We start from the raw sequence: 7,113 nt of genomic DNA on the forward strand, positions 1-7,113 counted from the left end.
AATTCCCTAGGAGTATGCCACTGGAGTTCCCTCTACCAATCAGTAGAAGAATATAATAGATAATCTTGCAGAAGGTCAAGGACTGCAGCCTTCAATACAGAGTGAAGCTCAAAATCAAGAAAAAAAGATTCTCACCACTGGGTCAATTGACAGCATCATGATGGATGGTGAAGAGGTTGAGATTGTTAATACCTTTAGTTTGCATGGCACCACAATCAACCCTCTTGGCAGCAGCAGCCAGAAAATCAAGAGACAAATTGTATTGGGAAAGTCGGCTGTCAGGGCCATCTCCAGCATAGTGAAGAGCAACAACATCAGTCTGGAGACTAAGGTGTTCCTGATCCAGGCCATGGTCTTCACAATTATGTGCTATGCATAAGGAAGCTGGGCAATAATCAGGGATGACAGAAGAAGAATTGATGCCTTTGACCTGTTGTGCTGGAGAAGAGTATTGAATATACCATGAACTGCTAAGAAAACAAACAGGTTTGTCCTGGAAAGGGTGAAAGCAGGCTGCTCCATACTTTGGGCATGTTGCAAGGAGGGACCAGTCTTAGAGAGGTATATTATGCTTGGGAAGGTGGAGGGACAGCACAGGAGGGGAAGACCCTCGATGAGATGGATTGACTCAGTGACTGGGGTAATGGGAATAGGTTTGTCAGAGACAGTAAGGTTGGCTCAGAATAGAGCAGGGTTCAGGGCTGTTGTACATAGGGCCACTATGAGTTGCAGGCAACTTAATGACACATAAAAACATACTTATGATACACAGTGGTGGTTCGGTGGTAGAATTCTCATCTTCTCTGGAATCTCAAATTTAATTCTTGCTCAGTGCACCTTCTCTGCAGCTACCACAAGCCTGTCTGTGGAAGACTTCTGTTGCTATGATGCTGAACAAGATCCAACAGAGTTTCCAAGCCAAGGCAGACAAGAAGAAAGGTTTGGCAAACTACTTCTAAAAATCAACCATGGAGAACCCTGTGGATTGTAACAGTCTGACGCATCATGGAGATGGTGAAGGCGCAATGGCCTTTCAGCTGAGTCAGCAGACATTAACTATGGAGTTCTGATGCCTTCTTTTCAAGTGCAGTTCCATGAAAGAGCCCTGTCTCAAATATGCCAGGCCTATATTTTAACCCCAGTTGACTTATTATATAGCCATAGACAAACCATTCCTCTTGCAAGTCTCAGTCGTTCCAAATGAAGCAGTACCATAAATATTCTCCCATGCCAAAATGAGCTAATGGATGGGCTTGTGGTTTTTAAAGTGAAAATAACTATATAGATCATGTATAAAGATTGCGCACACTGGTGTTATCCAGTGGGATTGATATGTGTGTGTGCTCTCCCTTGGAGGAGAATAAATTTAGAATGCAATTGTAACTGATTACCCCTTTGTTCCAGTGTCATTTCTGATAGCAAACAATGCCAAAACAGTAACAAATTGCCCTTGTGTTTTCCATTAGTCACCAGAGTGTAAAAGATTTGATAAATAGCAAGAAAGCACATGGGCTCTTTTGAGTGGGAAATCCATGTTATTGACAGCAGCAAATTACATTTCTTTGAACAGTAGGGTGTCACGGTTTTTAGAGATTATTTGCACTGCTGCCAATTCATAAGAAAACCCTAAAAGAGCTTCCAAAGCCTGTGTTTGAGACAAGAATGATTTGGATACTCCACCCGTGCTCTGGAGTTTGTGCTGCATGACACCATCAGCAGTGCCTGGGCAACAGTCCTCTCTGTCAAAGAACCCACTGCAAGACTCTCCCCTCTTCATTAGCATGCCCGGACTTGGGGAGACTTTGTTACCAAGCACTGCAGTTTGAGGGCAGGCGTGCCAGAAGATCCAGGAAACACGTGTCACATCCTCTGGTCTTGCCCTTGTCTTTGTTCTCTGCGCAGCTAACATCAGTGTTCTCCCACTCCAGTGACAGCTGAGGCAGATGTCCTCTCTAGAATCACATCTGCATCTCACCGGCATGCGTTCTGGGGCCCCCAGGCCTCAGCCCACACTCAGCACTTCTGCCCCTCTGTCCCTGGCTTCATTTGTAGGAGGCACCACTCTGCTCCCAGGAAGGCTGTGCTTTCTAGATCCACACTTGCCTTGAAATAAATAGTCTTCATGAATATTTTAAAGTTCTATTGAGATGCTTTCGCAAATGGGGTTAGCTCTCATATGTTAAGGGGAAGCAATGCAATGTTGGACAAGAAATCTCAGGTCATCCCAATTATTATTTTTTTTTTAATCTGAGCAGTTAAGGGGAGTCCGGTGTTCTAATTTGAAAGGATAGTCTCATTATTTGTAACTAGGTGTCTTCTGACAGAAGAATTGATGCCTCTGGGGTGTGGTATTGGAAAAGAGTACTGAATATCCCATGGACTGTCAAAAGAGCAGGTATGTCTTCAAAAGCTGCAGCCATAGTGCTTCTTGGAAGCAAGGACAGCAAGGCTTCCTCTCTCATACTTTGGACATGTTGTTAGGAGAGGCTATTCCTTGGAAAATGCTATCATGCTTAGAAGGAAGGAGAATCAGCAGAGAAGAGGAAGACTCTCGTAAAGATGGGTTGACACTGTGACTGCTACAGTGGACTCAAGTGTTTCAGAAGTGGTAAGGATGGCACACGATAGGACAGAATTCAGATCTGCTCTTCATAGGGTTGCTATGAGTTGTATTTGACTAAAAGTCACCTAACAACAACAGGTGTCCTCTGAGTTCAAGATGCCCCCTCCCCTTGTCTCTCTGGGTTACAAGAATCCAGTATAACTTATCATGATTATTTGGTGAACTTTTTCTCCTAATAAAAATATTTTCACAATTAAAAAAAAGAATTACAGCTGTTAATGTAGGAAACTTAGAAAATAAGACTTGTAAATAAAAACTTCTTGACGGCATGCGGATGATCACGCATGCCAAATCCAGAGACTGTAAAGTTCATAGAGTTATACATAAAGAGGAGCTGAAACAAAGGAGATCTTTAATAACCCATTAAGTAAAGTGTCTGTAATCATCTAATATAAATGTTTCCCTCTTTTACCACTTTTTAAAAAAATTTCTAGACAACTGGCTATATTCTTAATTGCATTTATAAAACCATTACAAAAATACAGTAATACTCTTCAACTACACACCAGTGAAAAAACCATCTTCTCTCCATGTTTTCTTCTCTTTCCCTACAGAGTCTTGAGTTTAGAGATGAGACCTTAAGCTCAAAGTTTAACTTATGATATTTGCTGGCTTTGTAACAGGGCATGTCTGTCCAATCACATCACAGAAGAAAGGTTGGCCAGATAATGGTTTAGCTCTACCTCCCAGATTCAAAATAATCATTGTGCTGAATGTTAGACCAAGCCCTTTCATCTCAATTTTGACCAAAATGGAAATCAGAATCATGGGAATTCCTCAGGGCTATGTTGAAAGGAATTTCCTCTACTCTTGCCAAAATCTCAAAGGGTAGTATCCTTTCACGGGTGAGTAATCTCAATTCCATGTGACTGAACTAACAGCACGCCTTCCTCCCCGCCACCCCCAATGTGGAAGAAAATCAGCTGAAGAAAATCAGATAAAAGCAAGTCTATAATTCACTGCCCCAAGAAAATGTTATTTTATGTTCTGAGCTCTTTTGGAAATTACTCCAAACTAAATTCTCTCGGGACTTTGACAGGACTTCCTTGTTTAGATCTATACTCCAGGAAGTAAACAAATAAAAAGGTTCAAACTCAATTCCAGACAGATGTCAAAATCTGCCCTTCCTGCTGTCTGAAGGTGTTTCCAAATCTTATTGCTCCCTAGGACCCCACTTGCAGAGCCCTGTGAACATTATCAGACTGGCTCCCTCTCGCTTGGCAGGAGTTAAGAGGTGGCATGATGGGTCAGGCAGTTGGGTTGTTTTGAGTCCACAAATACTCGCAATGGGTGGTCATTTCTTTACCTTATTTTGGGGGCCTATGATTCCTTACTTATCAACCAACCTCTAGTCTACAGCCCTCCTTCTGCCCTGGCTCCCCCTTTGCCTGACCTTGAGGCCACTTTGTCTAACTATATCTATAGGTTCTGGAGATTCTCAGGTCTGTCTTCTCTTACCTTGGCTCAACTCTTCCATTAAAGCCTGACCTTACTGCCACAAGCCTAGTTCCACTTCTTTGGACTACCTTTGAAAAAAAAAACCAAACACATCATAGTTTTGTATGATAGAGACAGAAAAAAGTGAGAAGACAATAAAAGAAAGAAGAAAGGCAAGAGTGACTCTATGATGATGTTTTCCCCAAAATCATAGGTAAGCTGGAACTTTTTATGTGCAAGGATAGGGCAATAGTAAATAGACTTCTAAAATGAGTCTAACTTTTAACTACAGCCCTCTATTGTCTACTCCCATATAGTGAATGAATACTCATGCTCTGTGTTCTCAGAGGAACAGCACAAATGGTTAAGTTCAAAGCTACAAAAGGTTTGGGTTCAAATCCATCCTGAAGCACCTCAAAGAGGTGATTTCTTTCTGAATGATCACAGCCCTTGAATATCCAGTGGAGCACAATTCTACTCTATAGCACAAAGGGTCCTTTCGAGTAAGAATCAACTTGATTCAACAACATTTAGCTCAGTTTCAGGAGGTTTTGGTGGTAGTTGTTCTTAAAGAGCACTGTTAATTCACATAATTTTACCAAATATTCCATAACTACTGGTTTACTGAAGATCTATACTATGGGCAACAGATTATAGTTTCTGCTGCTATAAGGATTTATAGCCTAAAGAAACCCATGGAGGGCCACCAGGAGTTAGGATCAGCAGTGAGTTCACTTTGGGATACATTTTTAAGGAGCAAGAGCCCTTCCATAGTGTAGCCCAACACCTCATGAGGAAGATTACAGAGGCAAAGTGTTTATCTAAGAAGTGTGAATGAGTTCAAAGACTGAGAGACGTTTGCCAGAACTTGGTGGGTCTGTATCCACATAGACTTTGGTGCATGGACTTAGATTTTCTTTGGACTGACCACTGGCACAGGTACATTAGTGCCAGCCTGCTTACTTCATTGTAGTTGTGGTGGTGGTTGTTGTTGTGTGCCACTGAGTCACCTGCAACTCATAGCAACCCTATATACAATAGCTCTGAATCCTGCCCTATCCTGAGCCAATCTCACTGACTGACACACCTAATCCTGTTGCCCCAGTTACAGTGTCAATACATCTCATCCTGCCTCTAGATCATCCTACAGGACCTTGACACATATTTGTAGCTGCCTTTGTCCAACCAATGAACAGAGTGTTCCTTCTCCCTCCTCTTCACCTACCTTGTCTTACCCCCCACTTTGGTTCCAGGACATGAAACAGTCACCACATCAGTGGCTGGTGCTTTGTGCAGGCCAAATGGGCGCTGCTAAACACAGTAGATCTTTTTACAAAGTTACTTTCCAGAAGCAGATTCCTGGCACACTTCTGTGCTGAGTGTAATTGAACTACCAGTGGGATGAGATCATCAGTTGCCTAACTGGGTCATTCAGACGCAAAACCATGGTCCCTTTCCAGTCTCAAATAAATCATGGTTCCTTTCCTGTCTCAGATACAAAGCCAGTACATTCAGGTGAAGGATTGAGCAGGACAAAGCCCAAGGTCAAAGGACCACTTCTGATTTCACCTTTTCTTTAAGAGTTAGCAAACAACAAATGCTGGCAAGGTTGCGGAGAAACTGGAATTCTTATTCACTGTTGGTAGGAATGTAAAATGGTGCAACTACTATGGAAGGCTGTATGGCACTTTCTCAAAAAGTTGCAAATAGAAATACCATTTGACCTAGCAATTCCACTACTGAGAATATACCCTAAAGACCATAACTGCCATCCAAGCAGATATATGCACACCCATGTTTATCACAGCTTTGTTCACAATAGCAAGGAGTTGGAAACAACAAGTGCCCATCAACAAATTAACGGATAGAGAAGCTATGGTATATTCACAAAACGGAATACTACGCTGCATTGAAAAACAAGGAACTCATGCAATATTATTCAAAATGGGTGACCCTGGAGGACATTATGCAGAGTGAAATATCTCAGTCACAAAAAGACAAATACTGCATAGTGCCACTGTTGTAGAGTGGGACTGACAGCAAGGTTGGGGCAGTGGTTGTTGTTATGTGCCATCGAGTCACGTGTGACTCATAGCAACCCTATGTACAACAGCTCTAAACTCTGCTGTCCTGTGCCATTCGCAAAGTCTCTGATACACCCATACCGATTACCCCAATCAGTGAATCAATCCACCTCATAGGGGGCCTTCCCCTTCTGCACTGTCACTCCACCCTACCAAGCATGATGTCCTTCTCCAAGGACCTCTCCCTCCTTGCAACATGTCCAAAGAATGTTAGATTGAGCCTTAGAATCCTTGCCTCCAAGGAGTAGCATGGTTTGACCCTTTCCAGGATGAATCTGTTTGTTTTCCTAGCAGTCCATGGTACCCTCAATACTCTTCTCCAGCACCACAGTTCAAAGGTATCAATTTTCCTTCTATTGTCCTTAGTCATTGTCCAACTCTCTGATGCATAACAAGAGATAGCAAAGACCATGGCCTGTATCAGACGCACCTTAGTCTCCAAAGAGATAACATTTACTCTTCAGTACTTTGGAGAGGTCTCTAACAGCAGACTTTCCCATGTCAATACATCTTCTAATTTCCTGGCTGCTGGTGCCGAGAGTGTTGACTGTGGAGCCAAGCAAATTAAAGCTGTGAACAATCTCAGTCTCTTCACCATCCATCCTGATGCTGCCAGTTGGCCCAGTGGTGAGAATCATTGTCTTCTTGACATTGAGCCTCAATCCATATTGGAGGCTGCGGTCCTTCACCCCCTGCAACAAGCGCTTCAGGTCCTCCTCAGTTTCAGCAAGCAGGGTTGTGTCATCTGCATATCGCAGATTGGTGATAGATCTTCCACCAATCTTGACCCCACATTTCTCCTCATAGAGCTCAGCCTCCAGGATGATCTGTTCTGCATACAGATTGAAAAGGTATGGAGACAGGACACAGCCCTGGCATATGCCCTTCCCAATTTTGAACCATGCAGTGTTTCCTTGCTCTGTTCTGACAACTGCCTCTTGGTTTAAGTATAGGTTTCTTATTAGTACA

The sequence above is a fragment of the Elephantulus edwardii genome, unplaced genomic scaffold (genome assembly GCF_000299155.1).
Source record: "Elephantulus edwardii isolate Elephantulus edwardi_28Jun2011 unplaced genomic scaffold, EleEdw1.0 scaffold00071, whole genome shotgun sequence".
Taxonomy (NCBI): Eukaryota; Metazoa; Chordata; class Mammalia; order Macroscelidea; family Macroscelididae; genus Elephantulus; species Elephantulus edwardii.